At 36.9% G+C, this 23,349-nt stretch overlaps 1 protein-coding gene across 4 annotated transcripts in view; it reads left to right on the top strand.

The window, feature by feature from the left end:
• TTC7B (tetratricopeptide repeat domain 7B) overlaps nucleotides 1-23,349 on the top strand; it is a 129,564-nt gene that overhangs the window by 103,594 nt on the left and 2,621 nt on the right. The window lies entirely within an intron of this gene.

Raw genomic sequence — 23,349 nt, 5'->3', positions numbered from 1 at the left:
TAAACCTCCCCTGACACAACTTCAGGCCATTCCCTCAGTCCTGTCACTGGTCACCAGAGAGAAGAGATCAGTGCCTGCCCCTCCTCTTCCCCTCCCAGGAAGTTGTAACTGCAGTGGGGTCTCCCCTCAGTACCCCCTTCTCCAGGCTGAACAGACCAAGTGCCCTCAGCTGCTCCTCATACGGCTTCCCCTCAAAGCACTTCACCATCCTCATGGTCCTCCTTTGGATGCCTTCCAATATCTTTCTTACATGTGGTTCCCAAAACTACACACAGGACTCGAGGCTACATCAGTGCAGAGTAGAGCTGTTTTCTTAATTCTGCGTGTTTATTGATTACCTTTGTGCTATGTGATTTCTTGGGTTTTTGAAAGGTAGAGAATCAGTCTTGCCCTCAAATGAATGTGTAGCTTTAAGTACAAAGGTACCTTCCCCAGTATAAACATATGCTTATTTATATACTTCATGGATACATACATGTATATGTTGTGTGCTTGTTATGTTAGGAAATTTACTTTCTTTTAATCCAATTTTCTTCCAGATACAGCAGAATAGAACAGCTGAAATCAGCTTCATACCCAATCTTTTTATGTGGAAGTAGAAGCTGGTTTCTGCCTAGGTACTTATGAATTATTCAGAGAAATTTCTTGTGCATCCCTGAGGGAAACATATGAGACAAAAGATCAGATAGGAAGGCAGCACAGGGAAATTTTTTTGTTTCACCTTTTCAGCATTTCAGGATATTTGAGCCTGCTGACAAATGCCAAAAGGTTCCTTTTTCTGAAGAAGCAGGCAGTCAATCTAAAGCAGGGCAACTCAGTGAAAACGAAAGCTCATGTTTTGCTGGGTATCTTTTTGCCCCTCCTCTGAATGCACCTTTGAATAAATAGTCTGTAAACACACAGTACTCTTCAGAATGACTGAGAAATTAGTTGTCTAAGTGGCATGTGGGATGAAAATTACTGGGCTTCTAAGCCAGGTTTCCTTTTTATGGGATTTTCTGTTCGAGTCCTAGCTTGAAGGTAACTGTTCATATCATTGGATTGGACAGTCCTTTTAAAGGATTTTTATAATTTAAAAATTTTTTATAAGAGTTTTTTCTACTGTTCTAGACTTTTCTGCACTAGGATGTTGTTTTCAGTAGATTCTGAGAGATTTATGCTGCTTAAATACAAATATTCAAGACGTATGCTATAAAAATACTTGTCTATGTAATTTCATGTAGGAGAAAGTACAGGATTCTGTATACTTCTTGACCTTTTGACTATTGCAAAAAGTATTTTAATGAGGAAGCTTGCAGTGTTTACTCTTCCCTGTGTGTATAGATGAATATCTGTACATCCCAACGCTTTGTTTGCATATATTTACCTAGTTATTATAAAGAGAGATGATCTCAGTGGCAGGGGAGTTATAGCAACAGCAATGTGGAGGTATCGGCCTCTGTGACAACAGCTCAAACATTAGCTTCTAATATTTGTATTCACAATTCTAAGCTGACAATTGGTTTATGAATGAAAGTTCTGTGTAAAAACCCCTTATTTTCTGATTAATTTGATATTTTAAAATTATTTGATATGGCTTTCTAGTAATGCTTAGAAAGTATTATAAAATGCAACTATTTTCACATAAAAGTTACCTTAGAGCTTATGTTTATTTAATAAGTTTTGGTGAATTTCTTTTTGAGGGGCAAATACTGAGTATAGATCATAATAACTTTATGTATAAAATGAAACAAAAAGCAAGTAAGATTTAAGGATGGCATGAGTTCTAGCATGTAGCATGTGTATCCAGGCCTGCTTCTCCAAGTGAAATTACTTGAAATAGTTGAACCTGAAATTAGTTTGGAAGGACTTTTCTTTGTTTTTATTAAAATTTTAGAATGAGTGACATCTGACACTCAGTAAAATTTCCTGATCCTAATGGTTTGGAAATCTGAGTCTTTGATTGGAGAGAGTCTTTGTAGTTGTCCAGAGGGGAAAAAACTAAATAAAATGTTTGTTTCAATTTGTATGAACAACAATAGCCTAGTGGGCATAGGAGTTTTCTCCTTTTATAATCCATCCTTTTAATGATGTTACATCATGCTGGTAAGGAGGATGAAAAGCTAAACTTTGAAAAATTTACTGTTTTTTATATAACATTTCATACAATATTTTGGCCATAAGACTCTCTAAGTACCTATTCCTGAATATGATCTACTATGGTGAAGTGCTAATTAAATTAATTAAGTGCTAATTAATTAAATTTAAATTAACCATGTTAATTTAAATTACTGAAGAAATGTGTGAATAAAGACCAGAAAAGTTAGCTTTGTGGCTTCAGAAGTGTTGTACTTCTTCCTCTGAGTTACAGCATGTGCTGCGCTTTGGAGTTTCTGCAAAAAGACTCTTGCATTTGTCTCTTGTGCAGACTCCACATTCTGTTAGTGTGACCATGAAGACTCTGCAGGAGTCTAATGTATTATCTGAATGAAGTTACTTTTTATTGGCTGGCATCATTATTTTTGCAAAATTACAATTTTTTTAAAGAAACAATTTCTTACTCATTTCGCTTCTGTCTTGAAGGTCTTCGCTCATTTACTCCTTTTTCAAGAGATTTACTAAAATGAAAAAGGGGAGGTCTTGATGGTGGTGTGAAAATTGGAGCATTTAAGGGTGATGAAAGAGGTCTGTTTGCCAACAAAACGATAATCATAAATGGAAAGGTTTGGGGGAAAGGTTTTTACCTTATTAATGAAATGCCGAAGACAACATAACAGCAAATGCTGGGGACTTGATCCACAAGTAAATGACAAATGGTTTAGCTGTATTCTGCTTAACTAAAGTTGGGAAATGGAACTTCTTGGGTCATACTATTGCATTACCTAAGATGGGAGCTATTCCAGCAGAGAGCTAGCTGCAGGGGCAGCATGTTTGTGTTCGTGCTCACTGCTATTTCTGCCCCTTCTAAGAGGTTTATTAATAACTTTAATTAATAAAACCCCCCTTCTTGGGGGGTTTATTAATTAAATCAGCCAAGCAACAGAACTAGTTTTTTTCAAAGAGAAGTGCTGTTAAAATTCTCTGCAGTTCCTTGTGGAACTAAATTATTCCCCATACAGTTAATGTTTCCATCCATCCATTCATTCACTTTACTGTGTTGAGCAGTGCTCATTTTAAGCTCTGCCTTGTTCTCAGGTGCTATTTTTTACTGTTTGTCACTAACTGAAATTTTCTCTAAGCCAGAGTTTATACCAGCTTGCTATTTGGCTAGCTCTGACTGTTCACAAGGTGTCCAGAGGGAAGCAATAACATGTCAGTATTAATTAGGTGTACTTTACAGAATGCAGCAGCAATGCTTTTGAACAAATGCAGTGTCCTTTCTTCCTTTTAAGGTTTGTATAGTGCATTCAGAAAAAACAATGTGAACTTGTGTTCTAAAGGTTTCAAAAGCTTTGGGTTTTTTTCTGAATTTCAAATAATTTTTTTCTCACACCTAATGAAATTTAAATTTTTCTTTAATTACTTAGTTTTAAAATGATGATTCACACTTCAATGTCATATACCTATGGTTATCACCTGCCTGATTTTGGCCAAAATGGATTTATTTGAACAACTTTCTCCATTCTCCCTACCCTTTATCACCACCTCCAGATTTCTGCATTACTGCTGCCTTCCTGCTTTTGTCATTGTTTTCCTCCCCTGTGAAAAAAAGAATAAACATTCTTTTATCTCCTGCAGTCAGAGTGCTGTTGTGGAAAGTATCCCTTACTGCTGACGTCTGAAAAGTCCTGAAACAGGCCATCATTCTCTAATGCCTGAAATGGCAATGAATATTTCAGTCTATTGTCCAGGAAACAAATCTGTGTATTCTCTCTCAGGCTGAAAATTTCCTATGTAAATTTAGCTTTGAAATGAAATAGGTATCCAGCATTCGTATGTTGGTATAATCCCAGAAGACTGTAGTATTTTCTGAATATTAAGTAATTCATCATAGCACTTGCCATTTAATACTATTAGTAGCTTAGGTTCTAAGAGCAGAAAACTAAAACAGAAAGGGAGAAATTACTTAAGCAATTTATTCATGTAGAAATTAGTTTTCAGAAAGCAATATCTTAGAGAGTTACATTCCCTACTTCACACTTTAGATACCTGTTAGTTTCCTATAATTATGCATAGCTGAACCAGATCTCTTAAGGCTCAGATTAACTATGTGTGCTTTATCTCTCAGTTATAAATATACTGTTATTTATTTCTTCCTATACTGACTCTTATTTTATTTTTTTGACCCAAAGACACTGCCAGAAAGAAGTCTGGCAGTATGTATGGGTGGGTAGTGTGTGCTTACGAGCCTGTCACGGATGTTGAGTTGACTGAAAGAAAGGAAAAACAGAGAAGACTTAGAAACATGAATTCAGACCCTGTTTGAAGGGATCATGGGAGTTAAGGAAGATAAAGTGTAAATACAGTCACCCAACTAACTTTTTTCTTTCTGTGAGTCAGTGTTCTCATCTGGAGAACACTGAGTAACTCATTTGATTTTCATCCTCAGGCCCCTGCACAGTAAAATTGTTGGTTTAGGCTGCATAGGTTTGTCCTAAGCACATTACGCTGGTTCTCATGGGTGGTTTGGGTTGTAACTGATGACCACAGAGCTAAATGCTGATGCCAAATCTCAGTGCACATTTGACTCACTCTAAATGCATCCTTACACACATGGTGGTTGAAGAAGAATGGAGAAATAAAGGTCATTGGTTTTGTTAGATCTGTTAGTAAAGTGTTCTGGGTTTGCCCTTCAGAAACTTCAAGATCATTTCACAAAAGGCAGAGAAAGCAAAATATATGTTTGGCCAAAACCTCACTGCTCCTTACAGTGGCATTTCACTGTGATTTGGCCACATCTAAATGTCTAAATGTTTCAAGTGATTGTATTCTGTACTGTGAAAAAACAATTCTGCTTGCATTTTAACCTGGAAACCATTGAGTTCAAGTAACTCAAGGACCATTTCAATACATTTTAAATGCTTCATCTGCTGTGAGGCACTCCCAGGCTATATTCTTTTCTGTCATGAAAATATTATTTCCCCTTTTAGCCTTACAAGAGAAAGCCATCAGTGCTCAGTGCAGCAAAAAAGTGCATAAAATCAACTTGCATGGTCATTAGGTTTTGAAATACAATAAAGTGGAGATCAAGGTGAAAAATTAGGGAAGTTTTTTTCCCTGTTTGTTTCAAAGTTACCTTCTTTTATTTGTAATCTTGAGATCAAGTACAGCAGTTAACCACTTCATACTGACTTGGAGAAAGATTAGTAGAATTTCTTATTGCCTAAATGCTTTACCTGAATTTTACAGTACTCTTTTAAAGCAGATCTATATTTGTTCAGTATTTGACAACAATAACTGCTACAAATTTAGTTTAAACTAGAACCTAGTTGCTCTTTTGGAAACAGAAAGTGACTGTAGGAATTTGCAGCACTAATTTTGTTTAGAGCTTGAAGCAGTGAACTCCCATTTACTCAGGCAAGACTGTTGATTCCCTGAGAACTGTTGTTCTGTAAGTGGAATGATGGGGCTGATGGTATAATACTGCTTCATAACAGACTTTCTTTTCACATTACTCTGTATTTACTCCAAATGGCTTAAAGCAGCTGTGACAGGAGTAGATCTTTCAACAAGAAAATACTTCCATTCTTGGATGCTTTTCATCCTGTAAGAGCGAGCTCTCTAAGGTCTCTTCAATTCGTTGGTGCTGTCCTCAGCCGTGAGCCATTACAAAAGGGATTCTGCAGCTCACTTAAATGGTTGGTTGGTTTAGACAATCTGAGTACCTGAAGATGAAAAGGTAATCTGATTTTGTGCAGCATGCACAATGGCTGCATTGAATGGAACTGGGCTTATATGGAGAAACTCAGCTGTTGAGGTGTACTATTTACTGAGAATCTAGTAGCAATGGTTAAGGCAGCTTTCTGAATACAGAGAGAAACTGTTTCAAATAGAAATCCTAGGAATGTTAATTTAAAAGTAGACAAAAAAAACCCCAAACCCCGAAACACTTAAAGGTTCAGAAAGCAGGGGTGGTTTTTTTTTTTAAAACTTTGGGGGTGTTTGGGGTTTTTTGTTTTGTTTGATTGTTGGGGGTTTTAACATAAGGATTTTTGCCTGTAATCTCAGCTTTAAATTTCTGTTTTCATGTTATCTGTGTGATAGATTTTTCCACAGTTTATCTATTCAGGCACAGCTTGCCAGAAACCATTTTATCACTTCTATTTGTTCCCATTTAAAAAAATGGAAAATTAATTAGTGGCAGATGCTGGCAGAAGGAAGGGATGCTTTGGCTAGAGTTACTGCTCTTTATTTGGCAGGGCACGAATCATTCCACTGTTTTTATTGTATTGTGTGGAACTGAAAAAAGTCCACCCATCAGATAATTCATGACAATTCACTGTTGAAGCAGGTCAGTCTGCAACGTGCAGTAGTACTCCAATGGAGTTCCTTCTCTTTGCTTGGAAGACTTTAAGAATCTTTGTTTTCAGCTTTTGAAATACAAGTAGTGTTCATCTCAAGCTTTGATTTATGTTTTATAGGATAAAGTTTTTGAATTTGGTACTGTTACCTGCACTGAGGCTTCCATAGACAGAGATGTGTCTAATATTATTTAAAGAAAATAAAATATTTATGACTCTTCACTGTTGTTTACATAGAAAGTATCTCTTTCATAGTACTAAGCAGAGATGATGAACAGCCAGCAAGATTGTAAAAGCATCTGATCACAGCATAATGAAAAATTTCCTTTTTCAGGCTTTTTTTTTCTTTGTAGGTTTTAGAAAGGGTAATTCCTATTAAAAGTCTTTCCAGAGTCTTTCTATCTTCTTATGCCTTTTACCTTCTAAAGGGCCAACTACATTAAGGTCATTGACAGATGGGTTTTGTTGACATCCCTTTTCCTCTGTGCCTTTTTCTGGGTAACTGGCCACCTAAAATAGGATGTAGGGGAAAAAACATACAGATTTATACTAATCAAAAAAATATTAACAAGGATGACTAATTTAATGAAGGAAAATGTCAGTAGTCTTAGCAGCCTTAGTAATTCAGGAAATGGCCAGGAGGCCTTGTGTCAGTAAAGTGCTAATAGTTGTTCTTGATATTTAAGTTCTCCTTATTTTCAAAAAAAAAAAAGAACAAAAAGGAAAAGAGAGAAGGCATGGACAAAATGGAAAATGTGTGCTCTTCCCTGCTATCTTCTGTAGTCTCTTACATCCATTTTCATGGATACTTGCTGGTGCTTTTTTGCATGGATCTCAAAAGTTCTATTTTTATTTTGCTCTGTGTAATTGCCTTTCAGTATGAGAATTGCTTTGCAAAACACTTTTAAAATTAGGTCATTCTGCTGAAGTATGCACTGAGCTAATTATGATTATTTTGCTTCCCTGGCCATTTTTGCGCTCGTTGAATTTATTAAAGTATTTCTTTATAGCTGGAGCTGAGAACTTACACAGCAATAAAAGCTACGTAGCACCTGGTATGCTTTTGCTTGTTGGTAACATCTGGCATCTAATCACTTATAATTGAATTTCATATAATTAATAAAGAAATATTTTTAAGGATTGGGGGGTAAATATAAAGAATCTGAAAAAGGCTTTGAGAGAGCAGCCATCCTCAACTTTAAATGAACAGAAGAGATTTTATTTTCCTTCTCTTGTGAAGGGTTCTGTTGTAGAATTCTGTAGGTGAGAACTCTTTTAACTACAGGACACTTGAAGTCTGCAGTCCTGTGGACATGTTGTCTCTTTGGTTTTCTCTTTTCTTTTTTCTTTTTTCTTTTTTCTTTTTTCTTTTTTTCTTTTTTTCTTTTTTCTTTTTTCTTTTTTTCTTTTTTTCTTTTTTCTTTTTTCTTTTTTCTTTTTTCTTTTTTCTTTTTTCTTTTTTCTTTTTTCTTTTCCTGCCTAACTTTGCAAACTGGTGAAATATAACTAAGTGCTACCATCAACAGCAATCTGAATGAGATAAACCATTCCATGTGGCTTAGTTGAGGTGGTGAGTAAATGTGTGTGAGAAACTTCCAGCACCATCAGCAGGTGTCTGCGTCCTGACTCTTTGTCAGTCTGTCTTAGAATAACATTATTATAAAATGGTGCATGAGTTATCAGTGCATATATTTTGCTATAAATCTTATGCAGTTTTCAGATGCATTTCTAATGCACTGGTGAAATTATCTTTTGCTTTTTGCTTTTGTATTTGTCACAAGGGAGCTTTACTTGCTTTGGCAGAAGCTATTTCCTGAAAAAAACAGACTGTTCTTGAGAGGACCAGAAGTTACCGTATAATTTGGGTTTTTTTCTGACTAGGAACTTAAACAACTTGTTCTTGAAAATTATGCTTTATCTTATCCTTATCAAGCAGAAAGTAGCCTACCTTAATGCAAAACTAGAGATCTGGAAGCAACGGTCCCCCAGGAAATCATTTTAATGCTCGCTTTTGCAGGGTTATGTCAAGCAGCTGTATTCCCCAGATAAGTTGTCTACTCTGGTTCTGAGTTTTCCTGCAAATCCCCAGTCTGGAGCAGTCTTCCTATGTCTCTCTCTCCCTCTTCAGCTCATCTCATTTAAATTTTATTTGAAGACCTCTTTTCCATTGCTGAAGCTTAGTGTCTCTGCTAGCCAGTTTTATATTTAGTAATAATTCCCCTGTTCATGAGTCTACAGTTTAAAGATGAGTTGCACCTTGTACTTTGGAAGAATTCAACCAACTTACTCTGTGTGAATAGCATAATATATTTTCTCCAAGATTAGATTTCTTTAAACATAGACTGTGTTTTCTGGTAGCAAACTTGTGTTAGATGGAGTTAGAGAATTGGCTTTTAAGGTTAGTGATGGGCTATTTTTTATGTCAAGTTATTTTTTTTAATCTAGATGAACAAATTAAGAGAAAGCAATTATTTCAGTGAGCTTTAATTTGTGGGGAAATCTGAAGTGTGTTTTGTACATCTCTGAAAACTATGTTCATTTTGAAGGTGTGATGGTTATTATTCCATAATTATTCCTATTAGAGTATATTCTTTTCAACAAGTAGCAACAAATGGCATGAAGAAAATTACTCAGTGATACTACTCAGAAAGCTGCCATCTCTTGATTTTTCAGTAGGGGAGAGGAGACATGCTATCTGACCACTTTGTGTACTTCATCTCACTGGAAAAGGCCAGTGTTTTCTCTAAATGAAACTGACTGCAGACTTAGAGTTGTTAATGCTTTTAATGCTACTTCTGTAATGGTAAATAACCTGGTTAAGCTGATATGGGTGGAAAAATACATCATCAGTGAGACTAAGTAATGATAAACTTGAAAACAGAAAGCTGTTTTGGGCTTTCCTCACTTTTCAGTCAGCAGTACAGTGTTGATCTGCACCTTTTAAAATTTGATACTAATATATGTGGACTTACAGAGAGCCAAGAGGTAAGAGCTTTCTAGTTTCAACAGTTAATCATTACTTTAGTCTGTATGTTTTGTTAAAACACTAGCTTTGCAAACAACTCTTAGCATTTGAAAAAAATACCATTAGTTATAGTTATTATATTTTTAGCCATTCATATTTAAGCATTGGAAGAATAAAAAGTAACTGGCTAAGTTGAGCATCTGCAAGTGTTACGGCAACTAAGAGCTGGTACGTCAAAGAGTAAGACAATAACTTAAATCTTTTTTACTCTTTCTCTGCATCAAAAATTTGGATGTTTTTAAAAGGTTATAGTATTTTTTTCATAATAATTGTGAGTGCCGAACATGTTAAGTTTCAAGTATGTTTGGCCCTGAAGCATGAATTCCCAGTTAAAAACTGGGGAAACTGGAGCATAGGTGCTGTGACATACCTAGCTTTAAATACAGTACAAGCCTCCTGATTTCTCATTCTGAGCATCACATTCATGGGACTGACATTTAATTCCTGTGATTATTCTTTCCAGTGCCTCTGCACTGTGAAGAAAATAATTTTCCCCATAGTCATCTCCAATGTCAACCTCGTTAGGGCAGCAGTATCAGTATTCCCACTGCCTGCTGAAAGGAGCCTGTGGAGTGTCTTTTGTGGGTGTTGACTTGCAAATTATTGGCAGACTTTAGGAGGACTTTCCCTTATGATATTTAAATTTAGTTCTGTCACTGATGGACCTCCTATTAAAAAGTAGATTATTAAATCAGTTCTATAATTTATCAGTGAAAATTATGTCTTGGATAGTTATTGCCTTTGCATGCAGTTTAAGTGAAGGGATCTGTGGCATCTCCTTGATAGCCATTAAGCTCAGCCATGTAAAATGAGGCCCTTGTATCACTCACTTTCAATACTCTTAAATAATATATCACTTCACTTACCTACATCTCTCTTTCTCCCAGTTCCTCTTCTTTATGGAAGATTTGTCAATATTGCCTTGGATTTGCTCAATGAATATATTATTTCCCAAGTCACTGCAGCTGAGATGCCTGTGAAGGAGATGTCTGTTTGGACAGCAGATTGGTTCAGAAGTACCTGAGGCATCAGTGCATTGTTTCTGTGATTACTTTTTGATCTGGTTTTCAGAGCTCAGTTAAACATTGCACTGTTTTATAGTAACATACTTTTATAAATGATAAAGGTAAATTATTTCCATAAATCTTTGGTTCTTATCTTACATTTTTACTTGGTAGTAAGATAAAATTCAAGAGAAGTTAACTTCAAACCAGAACTAAATATGAAGTACGTGGGTATAGAAATCTAAAGGAGAAAGGATTGCTGCTTTTATTATACAATGAGAGGTTAGTTTTTCTTAGATGTTCTGTTCAGGTCTATGCTTTGGTGCATCTTCCTACAAATGAGAATCCTACCTGGGTTTGAACAAAAAAGAATTAAATCTTGATGTATGTCCTTGGGGAAATTGAAGACTATTATAGTCCCTAACTTGAATTGGTGAGCACAAATGTAACTCTGGAATGTTTATTTGTGTGTAACCAGAGTCAGGTTTGGAGAACTAATGTCATAAATCTTCTTTTGTTGTTATGTTGTTTGTGTGCTTATGTAATTACCATTTTGTGCAATAAATACTGTTTTCAGTAAGACTTTTCAGGCCAGCTTTTCCCTGAAGAGGGATAATATCCTCTGGGAAAGATCAGTTTGGTAAGAAATGGCAAGCCATAACTTTGTGCTCCTCTTCTGTGATTAGTGGGAGGTAAACAGAAGAGGGCTGTATAATACCTTGAAGTATGTCACAATGGTTGTAAGTATATATTACTGTCCAGATGTTGAGGCTGAATGTAGTTTTGTACTAAGATGCACTTATCAGAGTCTTGAGAAATTGAGAAAACTTTTTGCATCACACTGCATTACAGCTTCTTTCTGCTAATCTCTGATGTGTATTTTATACATGTGTGGCTTTTACACACTAATCTGAGAAATCCTGTGTTGTGTTAGATGCTGGTGTGATGCTTCAAGGAAGCTGGCTTTCAAGAAATAGCCCTTAAATTAGATTTGAAGTTGATTTTAGGAACAGCTTTTCTTTCTTTCTTAAGAGCTAGTATAGAACTGAAGGAAAAAGAAATATTAGCAAAACACTGAGTTAAAATGGAGTGCTCATGTTCAAGAGCTACGTATCTGTACATAAAGCATTTGACCTGGAAGAAATATTCAGTCTTTTAGTACTGCTCAGATGAACAAAGCAAAGCAATTCATTAGCAAAGCACTTACTTGGCAGAAATATGAAAACATGAACATTGTTCACACTGTTAAAAGCTAAGCCCTGCAAGGAGACACTACCCAAAACCACTTGAGCAGCATGCTTTAGTAGGCCCATTAGGATGCAGACATTTGATTCTTTCAGTTTTTCTTTCTGAATACTTTGATGAAAAATCCTGAGGTTTTTAAATGCTTTCCTGTTATTCCAGGAACTAAACATTGTAAGTGAATTTACAAATGCTTCTTTTATGGATGTATCTGAAATTAACATGAAATTAACCCCATTTTTTTTCTGGGTTCTAATTAGTTAGTCTTTAATCAGTGATGCTGGTGAAATGATTCATTGCAACTCAGTGTATTCAATCTTCCTCAGCCACTACTAATACTCTGGTTATATCTTAGACATTGAACTTACTATTTAAGACCAATATCCTTAGGAAATCAGGCCTATGAAATCATTATTTAATACATTTATTTCATCTGATCAGAAGAGGGAATGATGGAAAAAAAAAAATAGGCTTGTGCAAATATTACAAAAATAGAGGCAGGAGGAAAGACTACCAAGGCTTTTTCATTATTTCAGTTTCTATTAGGTATCAGCAAACGCACAAGAGTGAGTGTTTGTAAATTCTCCGCTGCAGTGATGTAAGACACAGTCATTAGAAAACCAAACCAGGCTTCACTGAAGTCAGTGCTGTTAAAAGTTGACTTTTTAAAGTTATTCCAGAACATAACATAATGTATTGTGCTACATTAGCTTAGTTAGCTGTATTACTGGATAGCATAATATGTGTAGGGAAAATAGTGAATTGTGAGTGATACAGAGACCTTATCCATAAAGGGCTATAGAAATAACAAAAAAATCATGTGGATTCAACATTTCTTCTGTACAATATACAGTATGAAAATGGCTTCAGAGCTCTAAATCTACATGGACAAAGATCGTGTTAGGTAGCACTTTGGAAGAATACTTGCTGTCTATCAGAAGTGATCTGACCTACTAAATGAAAGGATTTTGCCTTGGCTTCTCAATTAAAATGACCCTGATGGTAAGTGGGGTTTGCTACCTTAAAATAAATATTTTAAAATAAAGACATCATTTTCAAAGTACATTCTCTGACTGAAAACCAAACCCCCCTATTTTCTAAATGGGTGCAATAATAAATTAAGGCAGATATTGTCATTTGTTTACAAATGACAAATGTTCAAAAGATGAGCAAGTGAACCTCTATCAGCTGCACAGCCATTTCAATTTCCATTTTTCCATGGTCCTTGTTACAGTTTGTCCTGACAGGTGACAATGGCTTCTTTGGGATTCTGTCTGATTTTTAATTTATGGCCATTTGAAAAAGTGGTAGCCACAATAGCATTGGAACAGATGGTATTGTGAGGGTCACGGACCCAAAGATTTACCAGAGGGCTATGAAATGCTATGACACAAAGGCAGTCTGTGATGATACTTTGTCATATTAATTGAATGCCTAGCCACAAGTTGGTAGGTTACAGTTGCCAGAAATAACTGGTTTTGATATAAAGTATAAAACTGTATGAAATGCTGTCAGATCTATTAAAGTAATTGACATGTCAAACTTAATTTCCTTTAAAATTGTGATACAATAGTATGAGCAGCTGGTGATCTCTGGAAAATAAATGAGGTAGCTTTAGCTTGGCCATCCAAACTCACCTCATTTGCTGCAGAATCAAACCCTGTTATGAGTAAGTGTGGCCTTTCTGCCATGTGGATTACATTTGATTTAATGTAACATTTATATCTGAATATTTTTGTGACAATAAATCAATGGATGTTTAACACAATAGCTGGTAGGAAATGTTTGTATCTCACCTCAGACTCAGCAGCTCTCTTAAGTTCCAGAATTCCCACCTTTCCCACCAAACCCATGCTGTTGCTGTAGCTCTTATTCCTTGAAAATTCCTTCCTTGAAAAGTGGAAGCTGCCACTTTGCATTTCAGCTCTTTACTCAGAGAGCATTAACTTCCCAGTTTGCTTAGTCTGATCAAATCCTAGCTTTGTGTGGGAGTGCCTTTTCTGTCATTCTTGTTCTTCCTGACAACTGTGCTCCAGTGAACTAGAAAAGTGACTCAAATGGACAGGGCTCTTACACTCTGGGAAGCAGGGCTCAAATTTATTCCAGCTGCCTGTCAGCTGACAATAGGAAAAAAAGGAGAGGACTGAGGGAGAAAAACAGCATTTGGAATTACACTTTCTCTGCAGATTCCAACCTTGTGCACTAATTTATTATACAGCTTGGAAAATGTATTTCAAGAGCCATAAACCAACTACAGAATATGATTTAACATGCAGTGTCAATCAGTGCAGTGGTGGATATCCACTTACAAAAAGTCCGTAACCGCAAGTCATATTTTGCCTCAATCTTCAACAGGAATGTGGTATTCATCATGGATGGCAAAAGTAAAATTAGCAGTGGAAATGAAAGTATAGAAATGATGGCAAGTACTTGCTGTTGGAAGAGTATGGAGGAGTTGACCGGAATTCTGGAAGAACTAGGTGATTAAATAACTGAGGCTTCACTAAATATTACTGAATTTGTTAACAGAAAATTTTAGAATAGTTCGTGCAGTACCTCTACTCAGTGAGAAGAGTTACAGGACAAAGGCAAAAGTGAGACTTGGAGACCCTTCAGTGAAAGAAATAAAATAACTTTCAGAAATACAAAGTCCAAGAGCAAGACTGAGTATAGAAGTGATTGGGGAGAACAAAGAGCTGGGGTAGTACTTGATCAGAGCTGCATCTCCATTGTGCATGAGTTGGCCTGGCACAACATGAGATATCATCTTGTCCCTGTTATCAGCATCATCATCTTGTCAACAGTGTAGTCTCACCTTTTCTAAGCCTACAGATTCTCCTTCCCTTGTAGAATGGTAGTGTTCATGCTCCACTGATTGCTTTATGTCCCCAAAACAGAGACTGCCATGCCCGGTGAAACCAGCTGAGGCCGGCCAACAGGACAAGTGAACCCTCAGTATGCACTAAGGCAGAGGTTTCACTCGGGCTTCCTCACAGGCTGGGGCTGTGATTCTCTTGTCATCCCAAGAAACATGGCTGGAAGGCAAACCCAGCCTGTGGCTTTGCATCAGTGTTGCCCTTGCACCTGGTGAGTGCCAAGGTGACTGCGGTGTGGCACTGGAAATCTCTGCAGAGTTTCCTGGGAGGAATAGGAAACTTTAATACTAATATATGATCCTTGTAAACATGAGAGGAATATGCATAATCCAAATAAGGCTAAGTGGCATTGGCACTGGAGCAAATAAAAACAAACTAGCTAGGGAAAAATTTGGGAAGATGATGTGAACAGGATTCCTAGCACTTACAGGCTGAACACTGTGGAACAAGAAATTGACAATGATCCACAAAAAAAAACAGTTGAGAGAAAATGTGACAGGCTTATATGGAATTTAATTATAAAACTTAGGTGATGCTTCAGTTATATTAATCTGCTTCCAGATCAGTACTAACAAAAGCTGATTTGTTGAGGTACATTGACATTATTCTTAGGTCTTTAATAATTTTTTCCCAAAAATACTGCTGTTTGGGTTTCTCTCTTTAGTTGTCAGAAGCTTTTTTCTGTAGTTTCCAGTATGTTCAACTTCATCTAATTTTGTGCAAGGTAATTCAGTATAAAGGGAAGTGTTTGTTTTATTTTTCTGAAAGTGCTAGAAGCCCTTTCTTAGCCAATGGTTAAGTTCTGGCTCTTCTGACCTGTACCTGATGATGCACAGATGGGAGGGTGTGGGCCCTCCCTTCACACTGAAAATAGCTGTCCCTTAAAGAAGAGTCTGCTGGCAGCTGTCCTGGCAGACTGGCAGGTTAGTAGCTACCTACAGCTTCTGCCTTGCTTTTCAGAATCCGGGGAGAGATGGGGGGGGGGGATGCATTCCCTCTCCTGCCGGGAGGTTTTTGCACACTGCCATGAGGATGGCCCTTCCAGTGCAGTGTGCTGAGCATGAGCAGCAGATGGCAGTTCACATCTGCTTTGCGGGGGAGGAAGTGCTCTGTTTCCTGGGGATGCTATTGAAAAAAATATTTATTAATGCTGTATTAAAAATAACCTCTTTTTCTTAGAGGTTACTGCAGTGCCAGTGTAGTAAGTGCTGCTGCAGTGTCATAATTCTTTTGAAACAGTGACATTAGTCATAGTTATAAACATATGTATGTACGTATTTTTATATGCAGAAGTCTCTTTGGCTGAGGGCAAAACGAGTAGAAATGTGAGTAATGTGCTTTAATCTATGAATTTCTGTTTTATTTTAGTTATGAAAAGATTGGTCATCTTTTATCTAATACTGCAGTTCTGACTTTTGAATATTTAATACAGCATTTTTCAGAATATTTTCGAGAAATGCACATGCATAAATGCACAAAGGTACTTCAGAAGAATATCATTCACTTCTGATTCCTTTTCCATAGTCTCAAAAGTTCAGACAAGTAAGTGCTAGTTTCTGTAGTACTGAGTGTGTACAAGCATGGACTACAAGTGCTAGCTTTCAATACAGTGGCAATCTAGCTAAAGATATCCACAGTGCTTGATTTGAACTCTGACAGTTCTATTAATTATAAATTTTACTCACAAAGCCTAGCACTGGATCTGCAACTCTAGTTTTCCTTTGATACACAAACTATTCCCCTGACTTCAGATTGATTTCTTCATTAAAACATTTGGTCAATTTTTCTAATTACTATTTCCAGAAGACACATACAACTACTATGTTCTATGTGGTTGTATAGAAGAACTGTCATTAATGAAAAACAGCTTCTTAAAAAGTCACTGCTTGCTATTTCCAATTATTTATTTTTTAATTCTATCCATAATTGACTGATGGACAGAAAAACATTAATTTCTTGACATTATAGTAGTTTTGCATGGAGCACAAGCTTTCAAAACCAGGAACGTTCAGGTGTTCTAAACTGGAACCTACTCTTAGGCAGTGGAGTAAGGACCCTGAATTCCTGGTATCCTCAGTTCTTGTGAAAAATCCAGCTTTTGCTCAAACAATTGAATATTGACTCAGTGGGCTGACTTTGAGGATACTCATTTCAAAAACCTTGGTCTGAGATTTTCTGTTTATCCTGTTTGGCACTTGTATAATTTTTGGAGGAGTTGGGTCTTTTTTCCCTCTTTTGGATATTGAAACTTTTAAGTTACTCCTAGGTTTTGAATAATAGAAATACAGTTTTCTGTACTTCTGACCCTTTGACTCAATACTGGGAAAATAATGGCATCAATAACAAACAGTTCTTAGGAGTCTCTGTATGGAGTACAATGATCCAGTGGTAAACTTGGCCTTGCTTTAAAGCCAGGCAGTGTTGAAATACAGCTACAGATTAGACTGATTAAGTGGCAGGATTTCTGTAGGGAATGCATTGTGATGTGTTTATATCTATAAACTGTCTACAAAGGGGAAAGACAAAAATGTACCAAATTACAGAAATTACTATGGGCCCTTTCATAAACAGCACTGTGTGAAGCTGTGATCTCCTGCACCAGTTTTCATTGCAGGTGTATGTATTTTATAAATCTGGGAAAACCTCGTTTCTGGTTTGTGGGAGAGATGAGAAGACAATGATGTGGCTTCAGTGCTGGTAGCGGGGGGAGGGAAGATGCAGTGCTACCAAGCTTCCAGATGGAAGGAGGTGATCAAGAGACCTACATACAGTTCAGCATCACCTCATGGTCTCACACCTGGGACGAAATGTAAAACGTTTGCACCAGATGAGAAATACTCCAAGTTTAGGACTGGCCATAATCTTAGGGCTAAGGCTATATGTAATTATTCCCTGATGCCAGTGGTGGTGCAGTACTTACCAGAGCTGTAGCCATCTGCCTTTTGAAGGGAGAACCATTGTGGGTTTACTGTGTTGGTAGCCACAGCATATAAAATAAGACCCTCAATATAATTTTCAGATGGAGATAAAAGGTTAAATAAGATCTGGAGTCACTATCTGCTTCACTTTATCATAAGTCGTTCTATTTGTTTCCAGTGTACGTGCTATTGTCAAATTGGTTCTTGCAATGTAGCCTGGTAGTCATGCTATTTTTTTAAAAGCTGATAGGATGTTCACATAAGGTATAAATCAAAATTACAGCAGATTATTGCAACAACATGTTGTCTTAACAGGAAAAGTCCGTCAAGAGCTTCCATCTCAGTGGAAGGCTATGATCAGCAGTTTTTTAAAAAAAACCTTCGATTTTGAACCTTTCTGCATTCTGGGCTGTGAGCTGTAAGGAACTAAAAGGCAAGCACATCTTTGTGGGAAGGGGTCGGTCATTTCCAAGGGAGTTACAAGTACAGAAAAGCACTCCCGACCACACGGGTTCGTTTTTTCATGCTGGCGATGTGAAGTTCAGTGAGTAACAAAGCCAAAGTTGTTGTTTTAAAAATCTGTTGCCAAGCAGTAGGTTTTCTCCTAGCAACAAGTGTTTTGCAGCAGGGGAAGCAATTGGATACCTTAGGGGGTATGTTAGCACTGGGGGAAGGGCAGAGAAAGAACAAACTGGGGCTGCAGAGGGGCCACAGAGCACACAGAGGGTGTGCTGGGCATGGAGGAGGGAGGGGGCCAGGCAGAGAGGGACATGTGACACAGGCAATGTTCTGGGATAGGCTCTGAACAAAAGTGTTGGCTCCAGGCACAGGTTCATATTTGTTCATCAGCTGCTTTGTTTGGTTTAGGGAGTGATTGACTGTTATATTATTAGCTGCTTGTTCTCATTTAAAAAAGAAAATCCATACTGAGCTGCTAGGAAGTCTTATTTAGACCACATTTGAAGAAATACGCTTTTTATTTTTCAAAAGAATTGTCTTGTTAGAGAAAATAAGTAGTTTTTTATTCTGTATTTTGGAAAACGAATTCTATACATGTTGCAGTTTCTTTTCCAAAAGAAAAAAAAATTTAAAAAAAGTATTTATTATCACCTTTACTTGTAAAGTAAGTGTAGTGTGGTTAATCCAGTTGGTTTTAAATCTTATAATGTGGCCACCCTTCAAAATCCCTGCATTAAAATGCAACCTGTGTCTGCAGATACAGAACTATGTTTATTCATCATTTTTTGATGGAGTGGCTTATTTCTAACTGCTGCGTTGTGTCACAATTTTTTCATACTTGCAGAAAATAGTTATGTACTATGACTCAACGTGCATGTGCCTTTGAAAGGAGTTTATAAATGATTTCTTATGCAAAGTCATTCTTTGACTAGATGGACATGTTTCAGCACAAAGTCATCAGCTAAAATGAAAATAGGAGAGCATAGTATATAAATAATGTTCTATTTCACTCTATGTAAGTGTAAAATATTGATTATAGACTACATTTAAAATGCATATTTTTATCACAGAGGTTGGAAAGTATCAGCTGTAGAATTTTACTTATTTTTCCATGTATCATGACAAATTCTTCTCATTTTGCCTCACTAACACTTCTGTTTCATTATTATAGCATAACACTGTCAAGTCTCTGGTAAACCTTCAGGTTTGATAGATTTGTTTAAAAATAGCAGCCACCTTAACACTTGCAAAATAGGCTGAAAAAGCACCATGTAACAAGGGGCAGTTTTGTGATGCTAAAATTACACTGCATATGGATTTGCAATGCATACATTGCACACCGAGTTTTGTAACTATTTATGGTCATAATCCCTGATTTTTAAGTTTTTAGATAGGATGGGGATGTTTCTAACATTTCCTTCTGATATCACAGCTTAAAGTTGATTATCTCTTAGGCTGGGACCTGCTTAAAAACAGTAAGATAGTGAACTGGGAAAATTATTGTGAAGTTGGATGTAGTGAGTTCTTTAAATCTTTTGTAGCTTTTAAAAATCTTTTTTTTCCCACATCTGAATAGCTTTGTGTCTGCTTATACGTAATCAGCTGTTAGCTTATTGAGCTTCAGCAGGTCATCAGCAAAACTGGCCGCTGTTCTTCTGTCTCCCTGCTCTTATCGTCAAAGGCAAAATCAGTCCGTTTTTTATTTTCATATGCTTATAAGGTTTTCTTATAGCTATTGTTTTTGCAAGACACACTTTTATCTCTGAGGGTTATTTTTTGGCTAAATAAGGTCTGTGTCATACAAATCTAGCAGCTTTTTAGCAATCAAGTCATGTAACAGACCTGCCAGGAATAAATTAATATGAATATCATATCTGGTACTACTCAAATCTCCACAGTTGAGACTTCTGTAGGTCAACAGGCTGCATTTCTTAAACATGGTGAGAATCTCTGGCACTTCTTTGCACATTAAGTCAGCCACGTTTTTTGTTCTGTCCATTTCTCCCAGTTCCCAGTTTCCTTCTCTGCAGAGAGAGTTCAGCACGGTCCCTGAAAAAGGCAAGAGTGCAAATGGACTCATGGTTACAGTTCCCCTTTTTTTTCACTTTTAAATAAATTTCATTGCTTTTGAGAACATCTCCCACCTCTAGTCTATATTTTTCTCAGAGAAAATGAAAATGTTCCTCTTGATATCAAGTGAATAAAGGTAAAAATCTCAAGTGGTGCTTTTGTTGAGACTGAGAACTGTTTATTTTCAGGCACGGTGGAGAAGTAATCAGATAGGTAAACCTTAAGAAAACCTCCAGCTCTCTTCAGACAAAATTTTTAGTTACACTGAAGAAGCCACAGTGATCTTTGTAGTGTTACCTTTTTACCCTTTTTTTTTTTTTTTTTTCCCAGTTCAATGGAATCCAAATATAGTTTAGCACTTTACGATAAAGCTCTGGTTTGATGAGATATATGATGGGTAATAATTATGACTGTAATTTTTTCAAAGTTAGTTCCATGAAAAAAAAATTGAATGTTAGCTTCTCACTTGCCTAGAAGCAAATAAAAAAGTGACCTTACTGGACTGCTCTAAATGGCTGGTTTTAATCATTTTTTAAATAGTTGTTTTTCAAAATCAAAAATCAGTTATTTACAGAGTTTTAGTCCTATGTTTATTTGTCTAGATATGTCTTTTCCATTGACTGTTTGGTAATCATTATGACAGGTTAATTTGCAAAGAGAGAAAGCTTGTCTGCAGAAAAAAGATACCTTTGCAGTGAAGACTACACTACATGCTTATTTAAGCAATTATGGCTTTATACAATTCCTTATTATATCATGTTGTTCAGGCTCTGAGTGATGATATTTTATCAATAAATAATAGTGCATTTTCTAACTGGAAATTTTACTTGAAGTCTGTAATGCTCTATTTGGAAATCCCAATTCATTTGAATGTTTTCCTTTTAAAAAATGCTTACATTTGTCTAATGAATAAATGGGCTCTGTTTGACTGAGCATTTTAAAAAACAGTTCTTGGAGAGATGTTTGGATGAAATAAGCAAAACCTGGTAGTTTTGTATGTGGGGCAATGTAAAATGAAGTGTAAAGGGAATGATTGAGGGAGGAAACACATGTGAAATCATTGACCAAGAGGGAGACTTTGTGACTCCAGACTGGGTGAGGAAAGAGTTGGCAAGATCTTGAAAATAACCTGTGGCAGAAGTTGGAAGCACTTTCCCCCCCATTTTGATTAATTCCTGGAGGGTTTTGTTTTGTTGGGATGTGAAGTCTGGATAGAACCTTGTTTGTAGTGACAACAGTACCTCCCTGTCGAAGGCAGCACACAGTGTTAGACAGTGCTGCTCTTTTAGAAAGCCCCTTTGGAGAGCCCCTGGAGGCTCTTGGAATTGCAAAGTCCCTTTTACTCCCAGCTCTGGCTGGGCACTGTAAAAGGCTGTTGACCTTTCCTTGAGCAGAGAGTATCTGAGCTCCACAGATCTTTGAGTACTGTTGATTATTCAAAGTGACTGGTATAAATATCAGTGGATTGGAGACATGAAGCACTGGTTTCATTTATTGTGATGATGGCACAAAAAAGTCTCTTTGTTTCTTCAGAGATTCCCTTCACTTTCTGCCTGTGCTATTTCTCATTAGAGTTCTCTCTTCAAGTTTTTTGAATTACAAAATCAACCCCTACAATGAAGAACTGGCTAAAAGAAAAATAAGGTTTGCTTAGAGAGTTTACAACATACAGACATCCTAACCAGTGAGAAAGTGAAAGCCTTAACACACTTAGGGGAGATCAGTGATTTCACAGGAAAAAAAATCAACTTTAAAAGAACCCCAAAATTCTCAACAAACCAAACATGGAGTAAAGTAATAAGCAACATTTGTACCGAGCTGCAAAATGAAGAGGTGTACACACATTAGAGGCTTTTATAACTCTGTTAGGAGCAAATGTCATAAATTTATTGTTCTTTCATGTAAAAGTGATGCAATGGCAGGAAAGATCCTGCTTTCTCCTGCAGATGCCAACAGTTGTCTTAAACACCTCTGTCAAGTACTGCAGCATTCTAAAATGAATGAAGAACGAATAGGTTGCCTTAGATTTCTGTAATTCCTTCGGAACTTACTGGTTTGATTATCTTTTGTCAAATGGATGTTTTCCTACTGACAGTTATTATTATTTACCCAAATTATTATACAGCATTTTTTCTAATTGATTCAGGTTCCAAAATCCCTCTAATATTTTATCTTTTTAAAGACTATATCTCTATTTATAGAGAGGATATACAGAAAAGGCATTCTGCTTAGGTTTTAAACTAACATGCCAAGTCTGAAGGTTTGAACCATATGTCACTTAGGTATCCCTCTGTGTTTCTGCAGAGCTGATGTGTTGTTCAGGCCCATCTCCAGCCATAAAGCAAGAGACTTAACATTATTCTGCAGATAAATGTCGTCCATACATCTGCTGCTAAATAAGTGAAGGCCAGAACTGGTAGCTTCGAGATTTTGTTTCCAGTTAGAAAGCAGAGGAAAATATGCAGTGAAGGATTGGGATAATTTGTACAGATTTCTGGGAAGTCTTACAGGAGTTTTGGTTTGGGAAATGGGATTAGTTGGGTGGGTTTTGTTGTCATTGTTGGTTTTAGTGGTTTAGGTTTTTTTCCTGAAGAGTTAATTCAGAAAGCAAGCATATGATGACAGCTGGTAAACTGAAGTTAGTTTTCTTGGATGAGCGTGGGTGCGAGGTCACCAAAGGATATTGCTGTGTGATAGACATGCCTGCTCCTTCTGCCTGTGGTGTGTAATGCTTAATAGAGCAAAGTCAGGCAAGGACTGCAAACAATTTGAAATGTTCTGTGCCTCAGAATTTTAATGAAGTCATCTAGGAAGGGGATTTACAAACTGGACACTTACAATGGATGACATCTGACCATCATTCTCAGAGAGTTAATGAATCGGAGGGTACTTTGCATTCTTTCTCTAGATCACTTGTTTGAGTTCAGCCCACAACTACAGTTATCAAATGTCACTGTCCTTTTGATGCTCTGCTTGAAACAAGTCTAATTTTCTATTGGTTCTTTGGAAGCAAAGCTGCTTGTCCCAGGGCTATCACCCGAGGCAGGAGTCTTCATACCGTCCCAGTCTGAGATACTACTGAAAGACTTGACTTTCAGGAAACACTCCCTCAAGAAAGCTGTGTCCCCAAAGCATGAGGGTACACAATGCGACCCCATTGCCCACACGAGTTGTTCCTTCACTACTGCTACATGCTAATTTCAAGACTGATGCTTGTATTCTTAGGAAGATATAAAAGCAGGCAAACTGCCAGTATTTGCTCTAGTTCTATCACCTGGAAAATCTCAGCTATCCTTTTTGCCATACAGAATAGGG

Source organism: Coloeus monedula (genome assembly GCF_965178545.1).
Source record: "Coloeus monedula genome assembly, chromosome: 6".
Taxonomy (NCBI): domain Eukaryota; kingdom Metazoa; phylum Chordata; class Aves; order Passeriformes; family Corvidae; genus Coloeus; species Coloeus monedula.
Note: the sequence above shows the minus strand (reverse complement) of the source record. Positions and strands in the feature narration are given on the sequence as shown.